Raw genomic sequence first — 13,462 nt, 5'->3', positions numbered from 1 at the left:
TTTGGCGGGGTATTATGTTCTTATAATAATAAATATACTTTAATGATTAACATCTTTTTGACTTTGCATTTTGCTTCCGTTTTTACACTTGATATTGTTCATCCATGCTATGTTTCTCACGCAATATCTACCTCGTTTTGCTCTGTTTTCATGTCCAACGTGCTCAAAAAGTTAAGATCTTGGGATTAGTCGCGTTTTGAGTGCTATAGCAGTTTTAAGTGTGTATTTGGTGTAAAATTGACCATAGTGTGCAAAATGTATCAAGAAAACTGCAAATTGCTGGAACTAGCTCCAGAACGACATTCTATCAATTGAAAATGGCGTTCCAAAGTCAAGAACGACGTCGTACCTGGGAAAATACAATGGAAATGGAAACAGAAAAAGATGGCATTTAGAGATCGATTCAGGAATGACGTTTGTAACAAAGAGAACGACTTTCCACATAACGGGTCTAATATCGCATATTTTATACGCGTTTTCCTTAGCGATATCGGGCACATTTTGGTCCTTTTGGATACGATTTGGTGTTATTTCGATAAGTGTTGTGAAGGTTCGAGTTCTAAGACCAAGGAGATGAATTTTGAAGATATTTGATGGTTTTAATGATTTTCTATGGAAACGAGTGAAAGAGGTTGGTTTGATTCAAGTTTGGACGAATATTAGTGAGTTTTTAGCTCGGAATCAGCAAAAGAGGCCTGGAGCACCGCTCAGAAAGGTGGAGCGCCGCTACAGTAGGCTGGAAAATCAAGTCGAGAGCTTTTAAAAGGCCAGAAATCAAGAATACAGCATATGGAGCGCCGCTTCATATGTGGAGCGCCGCTCCACTTTCAGCCGGGGTCAGATTTTACCTATTTAAAGCCCAAATTTTTACCCTAATTATTCATTATTGCATCCATATGAATTCCAGCAGCTTTTTGACGAAAAAGGGTGAATTTTGGGGAACCTCAAGATCATTCTAACACATCAATCATTCCGGAAACGCGTCTCGATCCATTCATCATTCAAGAACATAATTTTCATTAGGTTTAATTCTTATCATCATTATGAATACTCTTAATTGTTTATTTGTGATTTTGGTTTTAGCCATGGTTGGCTAAGCACTTAAATGTTTGTCTAGATTGAATATTCGTATGTGTTTGGATGATACTTTAAAGTTTGATTTGATTAATGCATGATCATTATGAGTTTTGATTAAGAACCATTCTTGTGGATGTTGATTATTGTTACTAGGTTGATTAGTGATCTTGTTTGAACAAAGAAAACCCTGTTTCAATTTAGTACACTAGTTTTCAATTGATTTGTCTTAACCAATTGGGTGCTTATTAGACCAAGGGGGTAAACCGGGTAACAAAGATTAAATAAAATAGGGGTGAATTGTGTGGAGCGAACGCGTAACCAATTGAATCTTAATCTTATAATTAGTTAATTACTAAGTCACAAATGAAAGAGGTCTTTGGTGAAAGGGAACCCTAAGCCAATAAATCTAAGTTTGACGTGTTTGCTAAAAGAGAACTCTGGGTAAACCGACTCTGTAGTTGCATGTATTGATAAATCGAACTAGATCTTAATAACAAATCATCCGACACTGCGAATAGGAGATCTAGGCAAACATTCTTTTATCTATTGAATTCAAATATCTTTACTTTTAGTTGAGTCTGCATTTACTTTCCTATAAATTTTAAAACACAAAAATATTGTCTTTTACTTTTAAATCAATCTTTGATTTGGCTAATCGTTAAATAGCCACAAAATAAACTATCTCGTACTCTCAATTTTCATAGATTTACTTAGTTTATTTTTATTATTTACAATCTTAATTCTCACGTTTAAACTGTCCTTGGAACGATTTCGGAATTACCAACTTAATACTATTGCACGATCGGGTACACTGCCCGTTAGTGTGTAGTAATCTTTAAACCGGCATTTTCCAAGATAAATTATATACTAGATTTTAAACATCAAGTTTTTTGGCGCCGCTGCCGAGGACAGTTGTGTCGAAAATTAAGATTGTTATCTAATTGTTCTTAGTTTAGTTTAGTTTAGTTATAGTTTATTATTTCTTTTCACTTATTCTCAGTTCAATCGGTGCGTTTAATCAGTTGTTAGTTGTGATTTCGCCGATAACAGGTAGTGCATGCTACATACGCGTTCTTCTAATTCTCTGATTCTTCAACCATTTGACGAACCCGAAAGAGAGTTATTCAAAGCGTTAAGTCAAGAGCAACAGTCTACAGTGGATTCATCTTTTTCTTCGAGTACTAATATAATTAATTTGGGTAGTAGTTTCTGAGACTGTGGTGCCCGATACACCACCTGAAATCAGAGAAGAAGAAGAATCTTACGTTTCATTTGATCTTTTCGAGACTGAAGAGATGGCTGAACAACCAGAACAACCAAATTGTCCTCAGACTATGGCAAAAAAGTTGAAGGCCACCCGAGCTGGCCAAGGCATTTCGATTACTCAACCGAACAACACTCAGCCTTTTCAAATTACAGGTCCGATTCTGAGTTTGATTTCTTCTGACTGCAAATTTCATGGCAAGGATAGTGAGGATGCTAACGAGCATCTTCGTATTTTCAATGATGTTTGCAACTTGTTCAAGCTGCATGAGGTTGCCGATACTTTGATCAAGACAAGGAGTTTTCTCTGGACTCTTAAGGGAGAAGCTAAGATGTGACAACCCTGAAATTTCCAATCAAATTTAAACTTTATCTTTATATTATTCCGACACGATAAGCAAAGTTTGTTAAGTTAAATCTCAAGAATTTTAAATTGTGTTCATACATTCATTATAACCTCGACCAAATTCAGACGATTCACGAACCGTTATATATAAATAAATATGTATATATATGTATATATATATATGTATATATATATATATATTATAACTTGAGAATATTAATAAAGTATTAAACGTATAATACTTTACATGATCGTATTTGTTTCAATATGTTTATCGATGGAATTAGAAGATAATATCAAATTGTTGATTTATCAGATACATTATGATATGATTACGGGTCTATGTTATGAGGTCCACTGTGATTTAAGAAATCTATTCTTTTTGACAACATTCGGAAAATGGTAAAGTGATTTATAAGTAAGAACGTGAAGTGTAAATAACTTAGATGTTGGATATCGACAAGTTAAGTAACTCGATATTTTTCATTAAGATGATTTCATACGTTTATTTAACCTTTGAACTTTATCCCATGCTTCACCAACAAACTGTAATTTAAAAACTTGAAACCTATTATGAATATATATGATTCTATTTTTTTAAAACATTTTATGATATAACGATTTCCATTATTTTAACCTTTAAACAAAATGATTCTTAAAAATATATTTGGTTTTGGAAAACAAAATTATTATATTTATTTGATTTAGTTTCAAACGTACAAAAACGTTTTCAGTTTAAAAAGAACTTTATTATTAAAACGTATATAACTTTTATAAATATCTAGAACCACTTTTGACAACTCACTACTTAACCAGTATGATAAAGATAATGATATTTATATTTTATTTTATTAAATATATATAACGATTTAAATTAATATTATATATATTTATACGCGTATTATACGTACATAGTTTTATACTTTTACTATACTTAAACTTTACCTTTACTTTATTTTTACTTTACTTTAACTTTAATAATTCACTTTAATAATTCATACTTTAATAATTCACTTTAATAATTCACTTTAATAATTCATACTTTAATAATTCACTTTAATAATTCATACTTTAATAATTCACTTTAATAATTCATACTTTAATAATTCAAAAATCTATTATAAATAGAATTCAATAGGCTTCATTATTTCATAGAAACTTGAAAATATTTTTCTCTAAACTCTCTCAATCGATTTACATATATATATTTACTCCGTATTATTTCAAGATATTATTAGTATACATAAAATATTACGTCAGAGTGCTGTCCGAGTGATTTCGAAATTGTTTTTCAAGTGGGATTGGATTAAGGAAATTATGGATTATAGCTATGGAGGTGATTGGTATGGTTCATGGGTATGCTCGTGAGGTCAATATAGTGTTTATCATCTCCGTTGCGTCTACGTACCTTTCCTGCAATATTGAATCTCAATATTGATACGTGAGTACTCATAATTTAACTTTTACATACTAATAGTGTATCCCTGACTAGTGCTCGAGTATATAGGATTATGCATGTTTGTACTTTTGATATTGCCTTTAGTTAGATTATGTTGAATCCTGAATTAGTTATATATGCGACTGAGATAAGGTATAAGATATGCATGTCGTTGGAAAGCTAGCGAAAAATTAAGAACTTTTCATTTAGATATCGAATGATTTCGATGAACGGATTTGAAGTTATAGTCCATCGAATTTTTGTATTATTATTAAAAATGATTATTATTATCGTCGTTATTATCGTCGTTCTAGTTTTTTCTTATTATTATTATTATTATCTTTATTAATAAAAGGATTTATCATTAAAAATTGTTATTTTTTTTTTATTATTACTATCGTTATTATCGTTAAAGTTATAATTAGTATTATTATTATTATTATTATTATTATTATTATTATTATTATTGGTATTATTATTATTATTATTATTATCATTATTAATATATATATCATTATTTAAAAATGGTTATTGTTATTGTTATTATTATTATTACTATATTATCATTAAGATAATTATTAGTATTATCGTTAATAATGTTATAGTAACTATCATTATTAATATTAGTGTAATTAAAACAAATATTTGTAACACCTAATTATTTTGATTACTATTATTATCATTATTACGAACACGATATAAAAGACGATTAAAAGCTATTAAACGAAACGATTAGAAAATAATGGGTAAGAGTATCATGATGAAATTAAAATATTATAAGATATTGATTTAGATAAAATTATCGTTCTTATTATTTTTATCATTACTATTATTATTAAAATTATCGTTAGTATTAAAACTATCATTTTAACAAAAATTATCATTTTAATAGAAATGTCATTGTTACTATAAAATATCATTATTATTATTATTTTAAATAGAATTATTATTTTAAAGATAATATTAAAAATTATCGTAAATATTAAAGTTATCATAATTAGAATTATCGTTTTATCATAATGTCATCTTAGTAATTATAAATATTGATATTTTTATAATAATTATTATTATTACAAAATAATACAACTTTTACTTACTATCATTATAGATATTATTTTATCAAATAAATATTTGATACAAACATATTTTACTACGTGTAATAACTTACTTTAATAATACGTATCATATTATCTTTATAATATTAAATGAACCCTATAAATTTTATTACTTAATATATATAAAAGTATATTTTATTATATAAATATAATATAAAATTTTATTTATTAATAAATAAATTATATTATTTACTCTAATAAATCTTTTAAAAATATTTAAAAATATAAAACGACGATATTTAAACTATATATTAATCATGTATAAATTTTTGGAAATTATTTTGAGTCAAATTTACTTTTGTTGACTTTTGCATATTAGTCTCGAGCATTAGGATTGTGGTACACTATGACTTGACCTAATTTGTTAGACAAATATTGACCAACACATAAATATATATAATTAATTTAGGTTCGTGAATCCGAGGCCAACCTTGCACTTGTTCAATGACGTTATATGTATTTTTACTACGAAATACAGTATGGTGAGTTTCATTTGCCTTTTTACCCTTTATATTTTTGGGCTGAGAATACATGCGCAATTTTTATAAATGTTTTTCGAAATAGACACAAGTAATCGAAACTACATTATATGGTTGAATTATCGAAATCGAATATGCCCCTTTTTATTAAGTCTGGTAATCTAAGAATTAGGGAACAGACACCCTAATTGACGCGAATCCTAAAGATAGATCTATTGGGCCTAACAAACCCCATCCAAAGTACCGGATGCTTTAGTACTTCGAAATTATATCATGTCCGAAGGAGGATCCCGGAATGATAGGGGATATTCTTATATGTATCTAGTTAATGTCGGTTACCAGGTGTTCACCATATGAATGATTATTTTTTGTCTCTATGCATGGGACGTATATTTATGAGAACTGGAAATGAAATTCTTGTGGTCTATTAAAATGATGGAAATAAATGATTATGATAAACTAATGAACTCACCAACCTTTTGGTTGACACTTTAAAGCATGTTTATTCTCAGGTGTTAAAGAAATCTTCCGCTGTGCATTTGCTCATTTTAAAGATATTACTTGGAGTCTTTCATAGCATATTTCGAAGAACGTTGCATTCGAGTCATTGAGTTCATCAAAGATTATTATTAAATCAATTTATAGTTGGATAGTGGATATTATGAAATGGTATGCATGCCTGTCAATTTTTGATGTAAAGAAAGATTGTCTTTTAAAAACGAATGCAATGTTTGTAAAATATATCATATATAGGTCAAATACCTCGCAATGTAATCAACTATTGTGAATCGTTTATAATGTATATGAACGGGTCCTTTCAGTTGGTATCAGAGCGGTGGTCTTAGCGAACCAGGTCTGCATTAGTGTGTCTAACTGATAAGTCGTTAGGATGCATTAGTGAGTCTGGACTTCGACCGTGTCTGCATGTCAAAAGTTTTGCTTATCATTTCTAGTCGGAAATCATCTGCTTATCATCCATAGGAAATTACCTGCTTATCATTATTAGTCTAGACACGTCTTGCTACATTAATTGCATGAGTAGTGTATAGACAAACTTCATATCTTAGCGTATCTGCTAAATCATATCTTATCGTATCTGTTACTTTAAACTTTACCTGACATACCCCGCAAATTCCTCCGTAATCTATGAAATCTTTTGATCTCTATATATAGATATCCTATGTAAATAGAATACCACCCGATAGCCGAAAAATCATTTTTATATCGAAAATCCTTTATCCAATCGTACGAAATGGAATTTGTCATCAGTTCAAGTCACTCGGATTCCGAAATGGAATCTCACTCAAGCTCCGAAAGCAGTGTGACCGGAATGGATCAACCAATCAGTCATCACCTATTCTGGATGAATTGGGGATGGGTTCGTAGCCTCCTCAATCATTGGAAACAAGAAGAAGGCGATCCTTTCCATCCACCACATTGCCCTCTTGGCGAAGAACCTGAAGCACTTACCGGCGAACCTGTTCGAGACACCATTTTCTCTCTCATTTCCAGGGTATCTCGTCACGATTATATACTACATCAAATTCTAGATTTTATTTATCCGCTCGTTCCGACCGACAATCATTCTGGAATAATAGAAGAAGTCAACGAACTTCGCGCTCGGGTAGTGGCTTTGGAGAATATGGTGCAGAGATTACAAACACCAGCAGCAGCACCAGCAGCATAACCAGTACCACCATCATCAACGCCAACAGTACCATTACCACCTCCAACCACAACCGCGTTGTAAACCTCAACTTCACAATCTGTCCCACGAGCATCAACGTCATACGCACCATAGATACCAAGGAGTACCAACAACAATAACTGACGAAGTATTAATTCATAACTTCATTGGAAAAACATTCCGCGGCGATTATATAATCTCTAAAGTCTTAGAGATTATCTAATCTAGCCCTAACCATAAATCAGTTAAGCGAACCAAAATGATAGAAAGAAGAGTAGAAACCCTGACAAAAATGGTGTGTGATTAACAAGTTAAACTTGTTTTACCAACAGCATCAACGGTACCGTCAACGTCACCAGCATCGTCAGTACAGTCAACATCAGAATCAACAACACCTATAACATCACAAACTCCGTCAGTTCAAGAATCACTGTGGACATCATTACGAATCAATAACGTGTATATTGTATCAACAAGTTATGAAGAATTAACTCATTCCCTCTGAAGAAATTATATATTATATATATATATATATATATATTTTGAAATAAAAAAACAAATCTTTCCGTGCTAAGCTATTGTGTGTGAATCTTAACTACTCAGTTAATTCATATTACAAATATACAATAATGTACGTCCCTCACCCGCGACTTAACCATCGTTAACTACAATCTCTGTCTCAATTCAACAAATTCCAATTCCTAATAAATCAAGTATATATTTGATTTTACACTTCATCATTGATGTAACCGAAACTTTTCAGATAACATCATTCGTACTTTGCGAAGTTCACAAGAATTTAACGAAAACCAACATCACTTCTCAACAAATAACGAAGTATTGATTCATAATTTCAATATTATTAAAGAAATACTTATGTAACCTCTAAACCTTCAAGGAATTATTCAATTCTAGTTCCAACCGTAAATTGAATGAGTTTAATTTAGTATTAACTCATTAAAATCTATGTTACATCTGAGGAGAATATATACATATATATTTTCATAAAGACTGTAATAAAATTCTTATGTACAAAATATTAATTGTGAAAATTTTTTAACGGGTAGGTAATACCCGAGAGATATATATAAATTCACAATTAATATGTTACATTCTTCGAATCAGATTAAGCAAATTATCAATTATACTTCCTACTTTCACAATAATATACATTCTTTCATAGAAATCAAAACAACCATACTCATTCAAACCCAATTACGTATTCTGATTTTAAAATCTCAGAATTCAATTCGAGATATAACCGGTACCATTACTTTTAGATTCCTACATCTTTCAAAGCTATACTTTGACTTCAAAAGTGTGTTAGAACATCAAATGTATACAAACGATTACAATCTATGTTCAAACCCTTCGAAAATCTCTGAAGACACTTCAAATAATGAGCAATCGAGATGATGATCCAACCACATATTACCCACAGTTATGTACTTAAAAAGCTCTCGAAACCAAAGTCATAATTCAACACATATCTGTGTCAGATCTTTTGGCATTTATTAGCAAAAATAACCTTGCAATTTCTTTGCAAAGTAGCAAATTATATCACAGCTCCAGCAAGACAACTTCGATTTTTTCATTCGGAGTAGCCTTATCATAATTTTGATATATGTGATTACCCTTTTGTTACCGGAGAACCTTTCATATTCCACCACATTAGAAATAAACTTACCAACAACTTCACTGATCTTGGGCATTCCGAAGAATCTTTATATTTATCGAAACCTCATCATTTACTCATTTGCCTCTTGTAACGAGAATTGTCATACGAATCATTGGGAGTTAGCAATCAGTATTTTGAAATCTCACAGCATGTTGACGCCAACAGTTATACATAACGTCTATTTCCAAGGCTTACATACTTCGAATGTGAAGTCTCTGAAAAACACTCTGAACCGCGAACTAGTTCTCGAAATGCTGATGAAGCAACAAAAACTGTAAATGACCTTAGCAGTAAAAAGTTTGATGATAAAGATTAGTGTATTAACAAAGCTCAGAAATAGAGAAGTTTTGGAACTGGAAAACGGATTGAGCAAAGTATGAACGAGGCTGTGGACAAATCACAAAGACTGAACCTGCCTTCAAAGAATCCAAATGATTCAGTGTCTGCTGAAGTCATTAACGAATACCTTGCTCCTGACACTAAACCCTTACAGACAATATTCTTCATCATCCTCTGATATTAGAAATTCTAAGATATTATCGTATCTTTATTTATAAATATCCTCCATATTTCTGAAGATATTTCCATAACTATTCTTATCTGGAATCATTTATCTCTTTGCGCTATCTGTATTACATCAAAAAGGAAACTGTTTAGTTCCTATACTCTGTAAACCTTTGAGTTTAAAATATGAATGTTTTTGAAGTAGTGTTGAAAACTGAAGCATGAGTTAGTATAATATAATGACACTTGATCAACGTGATTATATTATAGTAATGCATGCTGAGTTTCTAAATGGAACGTGATGATTCACAGATCATAACATCATCATGTGCCATGTTATACGACTCTTGTATTCTATTTAACCTCTAAAATATCAAGAAAATATTTCTTGATGATTCGGCCTTTTCCAAGGTATTCTAGTAATTTGACAAGTCAAGATCGTGCCATCACAATTTTCTTCCTAGAACATTAACAATGTTCATTCCGAAAATCATATTTGTGAATTGTGGACCATTACAAGCGGTGCTTAATCGCAAGAAGAAGAAACGAAAGGACAAAACTCCGAAATAGAAATTGGGGTATAAATTGCAGCAAATAAAAGAGAGCATTAACTGTGGATGACAATGATTATAGAAGATAGAAACAGAGACTTTGAAATATAAGGGAAGATATAAAGCCCAACGACAAACCAAAAATTATAAACCATATATATCGATGCATATAGCAATATAAAGGCACGGGAGAACTAGAAACACTATAAACCCAAGAGTATAGTTGAAGTAAATAGATTCTTCCGACGGTAGATGAAAAAGAAGAATGACTGATATGAAAGTTATAAGTATATCGAGAATCAGAACTAGATGGAGCATATTGATGAATACTTTAAAATATGAGTTGAGGGGGAAAGAATAGAAGGTGATGAAACATGACTAGGAACTTAGAAATCAACAGATTTAACTCACACAATGACGGAATAAGTGAATCAAACCCTCTAGTGAATAGGTTAAGCTTTTTGTGATTAATTTAGTCATACCACAACTAAATCAAGTGTGATTAGATCAACACCTAGAGCTATTATTCACCACCTGGGTGATTTGGGTTGAGAGAGAATCGGAGGAGCTCACCAGATCTGAGTGTGTGTAACAAATGAGAGGCTTAACCTAAAAATGAAGAACATAAGACTTTATATACCCCTGCTGTTGACTCACCCGTATGATTCATCCATCACACATACGAGTTGGCTTCATCAGCCGTACAGGTGATCACTCACTCGTGTCTTCTCATTTAGATTGTAATTGTGACTTAGCTCAGCATCAACCGTGCGTATGAGCCTGTCAGCCGTATGAGTGAGGCTTCACTCGGACGTCTGACTAAGTCTAACATAGTCAAACATCCACATCTCGTTCCTGCAGTTGCTGTAACCACATACAAACACAAATAGGATAATAACGAACGATCATGGTGGCCTGTAAACTGTTGTACCTGCAATGGACGTGGGTAGATGTCTAGGGACTTGCATAAAATGCATCAACAGAAGGTGTGAGTTGTAAGAAAAGGAAGGAGGTGAATTTATAATAAAATCTCCGACCGAACAATTAAAATGGATTATCGCATTTAAAGCGGATCCTAATTCCTTTTGTTACCGGAGAATCAAATCTTATTACAAACATTTTCTTCAAATCCCTTGAAATCTGGAAATCAATCATATCTACATCAAATGATAAGATGAATCTACACTTACTCATTTCACTCTTCTATGTTAGCTTCATTCGTACTCTTCATATAAATGGATTGTTTATCCAAATTATTCGCTGATTATAAAACTCTAATTTTCAGCCAGTATGCATCATGAAAACATACTTATTATCATTCACGACCTTTTCACTCAAATTTCGGGACGAAATTTCTTTAACGGGTAGGTACTGTGACAACCCTGAAATTTCCAATCAAATTTAAACTTTATCTTTATATTATTCCGACACGATAAGCAAAGTTTGTTAAGTTAAATCTCAAGAATTTTAAATTGTGTTCATACATTCATTATAACCTCGACCAAATTCAGACGATTCACGAACCGTTATATATAAATAAATATGTATATATATGTATATATATATATGTATATATATATATGTATATATATATATATTATAACTTGAGAATATTAATAAAGTATTAAACGTATAATACTTTACATGATCGTATTTGTTTCAATATGTTTATCGATGGAATTAGAAGATAATATCAAATTGTTGATTTATCAGATACATTATGATATGATTACGGGTCTATGTTATGAGGTCCACTGTGATTTAAGAAATCTATTCTTTTTGACAACATTCGGAAAATGGTAAAGTAATTTATAAGTAAGAACGTGAAGTGTAAATAACTTAGATGTTGGATATCGACAAGTTAAGTAACTCGATATTTTTCATTAAGATGATTTCATACGTTTATTTAACCTTTGAACTTTATCCCATGCTTCACCAACAAACTGTAATTTAAAAACTTGAAACCTATTATGAATATATATGATTCTATTTTTTTAAAACATTTTATGATATAACGATTTCCATTATTTTAACCTTTAAACAAAATGATTCTTAAAAATATATTTGGTTTTGGAAAACAAAATTATTATATTTATTTGATTTAGTTTCAAACGTACAAAAACGTTTTCAGTTTAAAAAGAACTTTATTATTAAAACGTATATAACTTTTATAAATATCTAGAACCACTTTTGACAACTCACTACTTAACCAGTATGATAAAGATAACGATATTTATATTTTATTTTATTAAATATATATAACGATTTAAATTAATATTATATATATTTATACGCGTATTATACGTACATAGTTTTATACTTTTACTATACTTAAACTTTACCTTTACTTTATTTTTACTTTACTTTAACTTTAATAATTCACTTTAATAATTCATACTTTAATAATTCACTTTAATAATTCACTTTAATAATTCATACTTTAATAATTCACTTTAATAATTCATACTTTAATAATTCACTTTAATAATTCATACTTTAATAATTCAAAAATCTATTATAAATAGAATTCAATAGGCTTCATTATTTCATAGAAACTTGAAAATATTTTTCTCTAAACTCTCTCAATCGATTTACATATATATATTTACTCCGTATTATTTCAAGATATTATTAGTATACATAAAATATTACGTCAGAGTGCTGTCCGAGTGATTTCGAAATTGTTTTTCAAGTGGGATTGGATTAAGGAAATTATGGATTATAGCTATGGAGGTGATTGGTATGGTTCATGGGTATGCTCGTGAGGTCAATATAGTGTTTATCATCTCCGTTGCGTCTACGTACCTTTCCTGCAATATTGAATCTCAATATTGATACGTGAGTACTCATAATTTAACTTTTACATACTAATAGTGTATCCCTGACTAGTGCTCGAGTATATAGGATTATGCATGTTTGTACTTTTGATATTGCCTTTAGTTAGATTATGTTGAATCCTGAATTAGTTATATATGCGACTGAGATAAGGTATAAGATATGCATGTCGTTGGAAAGCTAGCGAAAAATTAAGAACTTTTCATTTAGATATCGAATGATTTCGATGAACGGATTTGAAGTTATAGTCCATCGAATTTTTGTATTATTATTAAAAATGATTATTATTATCGTCGTTATTATCGTCGTTCTAGTTTTTTCTTATTATTATTATTATTATCTTTATTAATAAAAGGATTTATCATTAAAAATTGTTATTTTTTTTTTATTATTACTATCGTTATTATCGTTAAAGTTATAATTAGTATTATTATTATTATTATTATTATTATTATTATTATTATTATTATTGGTATTATTATTATTATT

This window comes from Rutidosis leptorrhynchoides, chromosome 3 (genome assembly GCF_046630445.1).
Source record: "Rutidosis leptorrhynchoides isolate AG116_Rl617_1_P2 chromosome 3, CSIRO_AGI_Rlap_v1, whole genome shotgun sequence".
Classification (NCBI taxonomy): domain Eukaryota; kingdom Viridiplantae; phylum Streptophyta; class Magnoliopsida; order Asterales; family Asteraceae; genus Rutidosis; species Rutidosis leptorrhynchoides.
This window is presented reverse-complemented; position numbering follows the sequence as displayed.